Source organism: Quercus lobata, chromosome 4, assembly GCF_001633185.2.
Source record: "Quercus lobata isolate SW786 chromosome 4, ValleyOak3.0 Primary Assembly, whole genome shotgun sequence".
Classification (NCBI taxonomy): Eukaryota; Viridiplantae; Streptophyta; class Magnoliopsida; order Fagales; family Fagaceae; genus Quercus; species Quercus lobata.
The window spans coordinates 15365305-15377561 of NC_044907.1; the positions used below are offsets into that span (position 1 = coordinate 15365305).

Below are 12257 nucleotides of genomic sequence, written 5' to 3' on the forward strand. Positions count from 1 at the left end.
ATTTTCATAAGCTATAACTTAAAAAATGATTAATAGTTACAAATATTATAAAGGAATTTTAAAAAAATTTGGAGGGGGATGGCCCTCACACCCTTAAATGTAGTTCTGCCCTTGTTGCAGGGATAAAAATTTATTTCAAGAATAACAAATTCATATTTAATATCTCATCCACTACATCCAAATGAGTTGGTATTAACTTGAAACATGATCGATTTTTTCCACCATCAGGTTGTATATTGTTAGATGGATCTTGGTGAAAGGAAAAAATGAAAAAGAAAAAAGATTTTGATACTAACTAAAAACGAGTAAGGATTTTTTATGGGCTAGATGGGCGGTCAAACAGAATGGAGGTCCATCAGGACTTAGGCTAGGTTTTGAATAAGAAACCCATTAACTTTTCTAAGAGAGGCCCAATTTCTTGAAAACCTAACCTGTTACATTTTTTTTTCTTTTTTTATTAACGAACCCCCTTACATCTTCCAAAAGGACCGAGACAAAACCCTAACTAAAAAAATTTATTATTATTTTCCCCTAAAAAATAATGGCTTATGACTTGAAGCATGCTTAGTACGTATATAAATTTGATTTTACTTAATTACTTGCACAGTGAATTCTTTTTTTTTTTTTTTTTAATAGTTACGACATATGAAATATTTAAATTTTAGATATGTTCATTGAATATAACAGAAGATGCTAATACAGTGAATTTTATTTTTATGACATAGTGACCCAAAACTACGTAATGTTCACAAAATAAAACAATAATAATAAAGACACCATGATACTAATCATGAAAATAACGTTCAGTAAAAATTAATTAATTAAATAATAAAACTAACTTCAGTGATAAAATTCACCAATTATTTGAATTGATGTAATAAATTTGAATACTACCGTGTCCATTATTATTATTATTATTTTGGGATACATGGATGTTTGATTAGGGGGATTTACTGTGTAGTCGATTTGTTTAAAGTCAGTTACTCGTTGCTCTTTTTGTGGGCCTTGTTGCCCAGTCTCATTTTTCTTTTAGGAAAGAATGTCTTTAATTTAAACTGTAAGTTCATAGTTCATTATATTACTATATTACTAATCAATGTTATTAATACTGTTTGGTAACCAATGGTTAAAGATTTAAACAAAAAATATAAATTATTACAATGTTTTGTATTTTCATACTTAACACAATCAATTCAATCAATGGTCAATGTTGTTTTATTTTTGTTTCTCAAAAAAAAAAATGTTGTTTTATTTTTATTATTATTAGTGCAACCATTATCTTTTAAAATTAGGGATCATTATGTGTCACTTTGAAAAGAAAAAAAATTATGTCAATTAATAGTTTTTATTAACTTTAGCCTTTAAGCTGTTTTAAAATGTAAGATTTCCCTTAATACTTTTTAGTGAAATTCCCAAATGTGTGACCATTTATTCTACAAGCCTTAAACCTATTTTATGGAAAAATCCTCAATTTTTATTTCATTACAATAATTTGATATGAACCAATAGAAATCTGAAATTTTAGTTATGAGAAATAAACAGTCTTTTTTTTCCTTCTCTGTTCATGTAAGGGATATGCTTCAAAATTCAAGCTTGTATGTCTTAAATTCTATCCTAGATATTCAATAGTCAATACCACACAGATATTGAATTCAGGATAGAAGTGCAAGAGAGTTTTATCTTAAAACATTAAGAAGTGTTATGTGCACAATATTTTCACAACACTTTTTAGGTGGTAAATTGTTATTGGTCCTAATTTAAACTCACTATTAAAATTCCTTGTTTGTCCACTAATAGCCAATAACAACTTAGATGCCACTTAAAATTTTTGAGAAAATATTATAAAAATGTTTAGAAAATAGCATTTCTATAAAAAAGTATTCAAATTGAGAAAATATGCATGAGGCTTAATGTGATGGGAATTTGGAGCTGCTTTAATTACTCGAGTAGTATATTTTAATTTGTCTCTATTGAAAAGATATGCATAACGTTTAATGTTATGGGAATTTGGAGATGTGACATGCATGAGTATTCTTAGGGGATGTGATGAGACCATTTGAGTATTGATTTTCTAAATTAACCTCACCAAAAATGATTATGAATTCATATTGGGTACGCATGCAATTGCTTTCGCAAATAAGGATAATAATTTATTAGGAACAATATAGGGGAACCAACCATCATCATCCTCAACCAAAGCCCAAAGCAGGGGATGTATGTAATGGGTTGGAGTTTTCAAGTTGAACAAAAAGAAGCCTATCAAGTGTCAAGACATTGATAGTTTTTTCTATATCTTTTTTAAGTTTTAAATTCAAGAAATGCAAAGATGTTTTATTTATATAAATTCTTCTCACTTCTGAACATATTTTGAGTTTTTCTTGAATTGGAAATTGATCAAGTTCTTCATTAAGATTAAATATTAAAAATTTAAATATATATTTAGTGTTGCATTATTTAAATTTTAAAATAACGTTATAGATTGTATATAGTTAAATTCATAAAATAAAATCTAAATTAACCATGAAATAGACCATCTTTAATTATTTCAAGTAAATTAACTTCAAAAGATAATATTTGGAAAAAAATTCCAGTTAACATAAAAGGACTTTCATTATAAGATCTACAAGAAACTATTCGGTGCTTAGCAATAACCTTAATGGTATGATCTTGAAGTACAAATCGCTTTTTCTTGTACGTAATCATCAAATTATGGGTGACAAACATCTTTATAGTGCTAATAATTTGTAGTGACAAAGGAACTAGTAACTACCAAACTAGAAGCCTTGTTGGCTACTGGTGCTATCCAAGGCTCGAATCTGTAAAATTCCTTTGTGAAAAATGAAGGCAAACAAAAGAAGGAAGACAACAATTTTAACGTGGTTCGGCCATAAAAGCCTACATCCACAGTCTCTATAATTTTTTAAAAGTAATATTACAGTCACAAATTATTCCATGGATATTAAAAAAAAAAAAAAAAAGATAAACTAATAAGTGAGTGTTAAAAGAAACAAAAGGAGGTGCTACAAATCTGATTATTTTGTTCCAACATTATACAAAATCAAAACCTCATTAAGTCATGATGCCTTCCAATAGGGTCACTGGCCATCTGTACCTGCATTCAAGGAGGAGAATTATCCCTCGAAATCATTGACTTAAGGGAAATCATTTCTATGTATACGAAGAAGTTTTGGTTTTCAAAATAGTAAAGGGGATTCATAGTAATGCAAAAAGGTTCAATTTTCGAATCCTAAACTCATTAAATGTTTTATGGAAATGGTTATCCTGGTACTTGAGAGATAGTTAAGATTATAAACAACTAAATAATTCCCAGTAAATTAGTTAAACTTCTTACCCATTAAAATTCCATACTTAGAGTAATTCAAGCCTATGTCTACATCAAAGTCATCAAACACATCTCCATAAAAAGTACTGAGTGTAAGTACAATACCAGTAATCACTAATGGTAGAAATCACCAAATTGAAAATAGCTTAAATGTCATTTTCATTTATGAATTTTACAACAAACATTTTGAGGGGGGACGGGACAAAAAAGAGCATATTTTGAATCATAAAAAACAAATTAGATGAATCTTAATCATATGAATAGTACCATCATGTATTCAAATTTCACATAGCATCAATATTATCAATTTCGCTAGAATAAAAGAAAGTACCGTGACAAGCACATACCATTGTGTTGGATATATGATCCCCCTCCCTCCATAAAGGTTTGGAGGGGGTGTTAAGAGCAACAAGTATTGTGTCATGAACAATTTACCTGTAAATTGAGGTCTTTCTCGACGTCTTCTTGTTCTGAGGAGCTTGTCTCTAATCAAATGCAACTGAGCTACAACATCACTAATGTTCATCCTTTCTCTTGGAGATTCCATAGAACAAGAAACTCCAATTCCAAATATCAAAATCAAGCACTCCAGAATTTTCGGACATCCTATTCGATTTTGAATGTGAGTGTCATTTGTCCTAGTTTCCATATCTTCTCTTTCCAAAAGAATAATAGGATCCACAATGTTGATCACTCGTTCAGGCAAAGCTCCTCTAACAAAATCATGAATGTTCAAGTTGTCTTTGAAAATGTTATCAGTGGGCCTTTTTCCTGTGAACATCTCCAATAATAATATACCATAACTGTAGATATCACCAAAAGTTGACACCTCATTTCCCATACCATATTCTGCAATTGCACATAGCATTTAGAATATGATTGATCTAGTTTCATATTAATAATAATAATAATAACATAATAGCACAACTTTGAAAGATATTTCTATCGGCATATAAAATGAAAAAAAATTATGAAAAGTATAACTTTTTTATAGGACATGCTCCATCGTCTAAAAGACTTCCTTCAGTTATTTTCATGCTTGAAATTAGCACACTAAAAAATATTATGTAAAGAAAAGTATTTAATGTTCAAAAATGGAAAAGATATTCACCTGGAGGAGCATAACCAATTGTTCCTTTTAATCCGATAGAGCTTGATTGATTAGTGAAACACTCTTTGGTGGCCTCATGAAGGAACCTTGCTAAGCCAAAATCACCAACATGTCCAGTCATTTCATCATCAAGAAGAACATTGCTAGGCTTGAGGTCACAATGAACAATTGGTGAATGGCAACGATGATAAAGATATTCCAATGCATTTGCAACATCAATAGCAATATTCAGTCTTTGAAGAAAATTCAAATGTGTTTGTTCTTCAGGAACCTCATTTCTTCTTGAAACTGGATGCAACCACCCATCTAGGTTGCCGTTAGTCATGAACTCGTATACCAATGCTTTGAAATCATGACCTTGATAGTCAACACCTGAACATGCTGTGAGTACCTTCACTAGATTCCGATGTCTGATATTTCTCAAAGCCTCACATTCAGCAATAAAACTTTTTGAAGCTCCATGCTGCAAAAGGTTGAGCACCTTGATAGCAACTTTACGTCTGTCATGATCAAGAATTCCTCTATATACAGATCCAAAGCTACCCACACCAATTAAATTAGTGGTGGAGAATGCATCTGTAGCTTTTAGGAGACTACGGTAAGATACATTCAAAAGTAAATTTCCTGAATTACTTAAAATACTCTCTCTTCTTTTTCTTTTTAAAGTGCGTAGAAGTAAAAATAACATTACCAAAGTTACTCCAAGAAGGCCAGATAATATAGAGATTATTAGCTTCAAGGAAGGAGTCAAATTCCTCTTCTTGCATTTATTGGTTTTACATACAAGAAGATGAAACTTAGGCATGCCTCCACAAAGCTTACCGTTCCCCTTAATCACAGTTGCACTTGTGTTCTTGAAAACTCCATTTATGGGTACTTCACCATCAAAATCATTATAAGACAAATTCAATAACTGCAAGTAGATAAAGCTCTCCAAAAATTTTGGAATATTTCCAGAGAAATTGTTTTTAGAAAGATCTAAAACTTGAAGACCCCTTAATGATTCCAAAGATGAAGGAATGACCCCTTGAAAGAAGTTGCTTCTCATTGCAAGAATTTCAAGTTTTACACAACTACCAATACTCGCAGGAATTTCACCAAACAACATGTTTTCAGAAATATCAAAGTGTTCTAGATTTTTTAAATTTGCTATTTCCATGGGAAGGACACCAGTAAATTTGTTGCTTGACAAGTCTATATAATATGGTGAGAATGAGAGACTATTGACTAGAGATGACATGGTACCACTAAGATTGTTATAGGCAAGATCCAATTCATTCACTTTTTGACAGTTGCCTAGGCTTAAGGGGATACTTCCTTGAAGATTATTATCGTGTAAATACAAAGTTATCAAAATAGTTAAATTTCCAAGAGAAGATGGAATGTTCCCAAAGAAATTGTTTGCAGATAAATTCAATTTTTGTAACTTATGAAGCTTTCCAATTTCAGAAGGAATGTTACCTGATAATTTATTGGTCGAAATGTATAGCAGCTCCAAATTGGTCAAATTTCCTATTCCAGTAGGAATGTTTCCAGATATTTTATTATTATCTAGACGCAGATAGGTGAGAGTAGTTGAGAAATTGGCAATGCACTTGGGCAACTCTCCCCCAAAGTTATTGGAGCCTATCTCTAAAGTGGTTAGATATGTAGAATTTGTCAAAGAACAGAGAAAACTCAAGTCATTTTCCCCTCCATTTCCAAGCTCGTTAAGAGCCATGATTAAAAATGAAACTCTATATAACTTCTCCAAAGAAGGAACTCCTCCTCTTAGTTTATTTTCGGGAAATTGAAGAAACTTTAGATTTGAGGCATTAGATATTGAAATAGGGATAGGTCCAGTAAATTGATTCTCGGAAATGGAAAAATCTTCGATATTTGGTAGAGTGATACCTATGTCCGATGGAAGATGCCCTTGGATTTGGTTGACTGCTACATCAAAATTTTTTAACGAAGACAAATTGAAGATTGAGGGAGGAATTCTTCCAGACAACCTATTTACAGCGACACCAAAAAATGTAAGTTTCGTCAATTGGCCAAAAGAAGTAGGTATACTCCCCCCCCAAGTTATTATAATGTGCACCAAACACTTCTAGAGAGGATAAGTTTCCAATAGAAGGTGGGATACTTCCTGTCAAATTATTTACTACAAAAGAAACGAATCGGAGTTTTGACAAAGTGCCAAGAGTTGCAGGGATTTCCCCATCCAAAAGGTTGTGATCGAAATCAATGTATGTGAGTTTGGTGCATTGGGATAAATTTCTTGGAATTTTGCCACTAAGTGTGTTGTTGTTCAAATATAGGGTTTGCAATCTGCGTAAACGGTCAATTTCTGAAGGAATTTCATTATGAAAGCTATTGTTTGGGAGTGATAAAATCTTCAAAAAACTTAAATTACCAACATGTGGTGATATAAAGCCTACCAATTTTGAAGATTGCAAGTTCAGCATAGTGACCCTCTGACGTCGACGACCACAGGTGACCCCTCGCCATTGGCAAAAGTGGATGCTGTCATTCCAAGAGCTCATAACCTAGAGAGGATCATTAGTGATCTTGGCTTTAAACTCAAGCAATGCTAACCGGTCGGTCTCATTATTCCCGCCAACAACAGAGGTGACTAACAAGCCACACCACCAGAGAAGGATAAAAGCATGCATGAAAAAAGGAGAGGACGGTGGAGATGAACTCCACTGGGAAAGCCCCATATGCAATATGGTTGAGGAGGCAGTTGGTACAAGTGTGTATTGTGAGGGAAGGCTAATTTGGCTGTGTATAGAATCTCAAGAAGTGGCGAATTTATAAAGAGGGCGAGAGAGAAGAAATTTGGTGCGAGAATTTTGGGGATTATAGTCGGTCGATCATCTTTAATTAATCAGACCGTGTACCCATGATCCACGTGGAATGCTATAGTTTTGGCCCCTTTATATTAAACCAAAGGTGCGTTTATTTGGTGTATTTTAGGCAAATTTTGGAAATAATTTGCTCAGAAACACTGTTTCCGAACTATATAGCAATCTACCACTTTTTCGGTCCTATAGCGGCGTTTTCCTGAAAAAATTTTTTATAAGTCCCATAACAGGTTCAAGGGGCCCTATAGTGGCGTTTTTAAGCCCTATAGTGACGTTTTTGGGCCCTATAGCGGCGTTTTCCTGCAAAATTTTTTTGTAAGTCCCATAACAGTTTCAATGGGCCCTATAGTGGCGTTTTTAAGCCCTATAGTGACGTTTTTGGGCCCTATAGCGGCGTTTTCCTGCAAAATTTTTTTTTATAAGTTCCCATAACAGGTTCAAGGGGCCCTATAGTGGCGTTTTTTAAGCCCTATAGTGACGTTTTCGGGCCCTATAGCGGCGTTTTCGGAAAAAGTGGTATTTCCCTAATTATTTCCGAAACAGTGCTCTGTTGCTAAATATTTCAAAAATTAATGCTAATGGGCCATTTTTGCCTGTATTTTATGCTTTTAACAATTGAGGATTTGGAAGTGCAGCGTCCGTACTGGGCTGAGCCCAAAATACAGGTTTCCAGACCCTTCAGCGTGTCCCACACGCTTAAGTCTGATTAAAAGACATGGTTGTAGATGGTGGGCTTGAAGTGTGGGCTGGAATTCACATGTGCCACACACCCAACGTCTTTTTTATTTTTAAAATTTGATAGTTGCAACAACCAAAAAAAAAAAAAAAAGCGATTATTCGAACCATAGGTCTCATAAAGATGAGCAGACAATACTATCAAATTAAAAGACTTTTGTTATCAAAAAAAATTACAAGACTATTAGATACTGTTTATTGTTAAATATAAGGTCTGTTATCAAAAATTACAAGACTTTTGTTAAATACAAGACTTTTGGTATCAAAAATTACAAGGTTTGTTGAGATACTATTTATTGTTAAAAACTAAAAAAAATGTAGCAAATTTTTTTTTAAATGTGTGAATAATACTGTGGGACCCAATTTTAAATTTATTTTTTTGAAAAAAAATATTTACAGATCCCTTAAACAGTGCACAGAATCCACAAAAAACGCTGGACGTGCAAAAACATTGGACGTGGCCACTATTCAATCATACACTTAGCGTCCGTTTGAATACTATTTATTTTGCTGAAAACTGAAAATAATAAAAAAATAATTTCTAGTTACTGTTCACACTCACAAAACACTGTTCATTTGCCTTAATGCACTATTCATGTCCTATGAACAGTGCAAGAGGCACTAGTCAAAAAAAAAAAAAAAAAATACAGATGTGAAACGCCAATCCAAACGGTTACTAAGGATCTGTTTGGATACCACTTATTTTAATGAAAATGAAAACTTATTGCTAAAAGTACTGTAAATAAAAATAAAAGTTAGTTAAAATAGTACAACAAGACCTATAAATAATATAAAAAAATATAAATCATTAAATAATAACAAAAATAAATTAAATAATAAAATAATTTTAATTTTTTATTGATATCCAAACCCACTTAGTACAGTTATTTTTAAGTACCTAAGAGGCTGTTTGGATTGAGTTTTTTGATAACTCAATTCTCTATTTCCATAACTCATAACTCAAAAATGATGGGACCCATAGTAAAAAGGTTGTTTGGCCAAACGATAACTCTATTTCCATAACTCTGTTTCCATAACTCTGTTTCCATCACTCAATTCTCTGATTTTTGAGTTATGAGTTATGGAAACTGAAAACAACAAAAGGCTGTTTTCAGTTTCCATAATTCATAACTCAATGGTATTTCCGTAAATAAACACACATGAGGGACCCACAGTTGCAACTTTTGACCACCTTTTGACTTTTTTTTTTTTTTTTTTTTTTTTTTTTTTTTTTTTTTTTTTTCTGGTTGGCGTTGTTCTTTTTTTTTTTTTTTTTTTTTTTTTTTTTTTTTTTTTCTTTTTCTTTTCCTAGGTTGGCTGTTGGGTTTTTTTTTTTTTTTTTTTTTTTTTTTCTAGGTTGGCGTTGTTCTTTTCTTTTTTTTTTCTTTTTTCTGGGTTGGCGTTGTTCTTATTTATTTTTTCTTTTTCTTTTTTCTTTTCCTGGGTTGGCTGTTCGGTTTGGTTTTTTTTTTTTTTTTTTTTTTTTTTTTTTTTATAATATATATATATTAGCTTCGGTGAGTTGGGTGCTAAAAAAAAAAAAAAAAAAAAAAAAAAAAAAAAAAAAACTGTACTGGCTGACAGATGTGGGACCCATGAATAGTGTGAAAAAATTGAGTGATGAAAATAAAAGTGATATTGCCAAATGAGTGTGAAAAAATAAGTAATGAGTGATGGAAATTGAGTGTCGAAAATTGAGTGATGAAAAATCTTTACCCAAACAGACCCTAATCATCTTCACTCTTCTCTCTTTTGCAACAAATGGCCGATTGGCCTTTCGTGTTGTTTCTTCACCTTTTTTTTCTTTTCTTCCTTTCACACTCTTTACATCAAGTCACAATAAATGCAAGTACTCAAGCTTTGAGTTTGAGTTTTGTACAGCCAACTTCTTTTTCTTCAGCCAATTTTCTTCTTCCTTCAGCGTGTCCCACCAGCTGGAGTCTGATTAAGAGACATGGTTGCTGATGGTTGGCTCGTAGACTTTAGAGACAAGCTCATTAATTGAGCTATTCCATCAAGTGTGGGCTGGAGCCCACGTGCGCCACACACCCAACACCTTTTTTATTGTTAAAAATTTGATAGCTGCAACCAAAAAAATAAAAAATAAAAAGGATTATTCCAACCATAGCTCTTATAAAGATGAGCAGATAATATTACTAAATTACAAAATTTTTATTGTCGGTTTGAATATTACTTATTATTAAAAATTGATAAAATAATTTTTAAATATGTATATAGTATTATAGGACCCAATTTTAAACTTGTTTTTTGAAAAAAAGTACTTGCGAGTCTCGTAAACAGTGCACAGGATAAAAAAAAAAAAGACTGAACTCGTAAAATTGTAGATAAAAGTAAAAGTTAACTAAAATATTGCTACTATGATAGTTCTTTCTTATCATACCAAGACATCAATTGGTTTTTGGTGTAGGTAGGAATTGAACTTCAAATCTTTTATTCAATCATCAAAAACTTTACCGATTAAGCTAATTGTAACTCACATAAATATGATGGTTGATTTTAATTAGCACATTACTTTTTTTTATTTCCCCTTCAAAATTATTGACTTACGCATCAATACATTTAAAAATAAACCATTTTTTAATCATTAAAATATACATAATTAATCAAAATATTAGAAAAAAAATAAATGTAATTAGTGCATTTGATAAATTAGGTTTTATTATATTACACTTTACAAATTATTTTATTCTAGTTTGATTAGAATTTTTATAGTAGATCGTGGTTATTTTATTTCTACATATATTTAATCTATAAAGATATATTATAAAAATAAAAATGTGGATACTAAAAAAACAGAGAATAGAAGAATTAGTTGAATCTAAAAATAAGATATCTTCAGAAATTTGTTACTAGTGATAGAAAAAACATTTAGCTGAATTTTTTTATGGTATAGATTTATTGTCAAAACTACAAGTTGTAAAAGAGCTTTTAGAAATAGATTAACACACTTTGATTAAAAGATGAAGTCATGTAAAATGAGTAGATTAATTATTTTCTTAGTGCATTTATTGCTTATAGAGGTTTATTGATAGCACCGTTACAATTTCTTATACAAGAAGAAAATTTTTAAAATTAAAAATGGTAAAATATTACTTAAGATTAACTATACTAAGAGTCTTGTAATTCAGTAGCATTGTCTACTCTTTTTATATGAAAACTTTGGTTCGAATCACCCTTCCTTGTTGTTATAACTATCAATTTTTTAACAAAAAAAAAGAAAGAAAGAAAGACTAGTAAATTAACCGTATTATTAATTGAAAAAAAATGTTAGTAAAGCTCAAGTACAAAAAATTAAATACTAATTATGCATTTCAAAAAGTGAGAAGATTTGGTTTTAATTTAACAAAATTTCTCACATGTATATTTATTGATTTTTAAATATAAGAATGATATAAGTAATTTCTCTACTCGTTTGTGCTCAATTAAATGTAATATTGTCATATTGATGAGAGAAGGATCTATAAAAGTTTTGGAAATTGAAGAATTGAGTTAGGACTTAAAAGAGAAAAAAATAGAGAGTAAACTCAGTAAATACTTGACAATCCTTCATTGTACAAGTATCGAAATTTAAAAATAAAAATAAAAGAAAAGAAAAGGTTTTTTGTAGACTTTTTTTTCTTCTCATATATATATATATATATATATATATATATATTTTGCATTCCCATGAGTATTTCAAACTTGCTAGGAAACACATGAAGCACAGGTCTTCGTTTTTCTCTGCTAAAGTACTACACACCGACATTTTTGAATCATAACGTCGACCAAGACTATCTTCTTCTCAAGAAAATGAGTATCAAAGACTAAACAATGGCTTGAATCAATGTCAGCATGACTAGGAAATGCTATATATCACATCAATTAGTGACAATCATATGCGGTGAAGCCGGTGATTTTATTATGCTAAGTCAACAAATTAGAAATATTTGTTGTGTTTGAATTCACATCCTAATTATTGTTATAATTGATGTGATCGTTGATTTTAAGTAGCACATTACTTTTTATTTCCCCTTCAAAATTATTGACTTGAACATAAATACGTCACTATTAGCATAGGCGGAGTTAGGGGTGCCAAGGGGGCATGCCCCCATTAGTTTTTAAAATTTTCCATTATTCCTCTTTAAAATTTGATAATAAATCTAAAAATTATACAAAATGTATTCATTGGCCCCTCCTAAAAAAATTTCTGGCTCTGCCA

General features: G+C 31.1%; 1 pseudogene; it reads right to left on the minus strand.

The window, feature by feature from the left end:
• Positions 1-2994: 2994 nt before the first annotated feature.
• LOC115983957 lies at positions 2995-7231 on the minus strand (annotated as a pseudogene).
• Positions 7232-12257: the final 5026 nt, after the last annotated feature.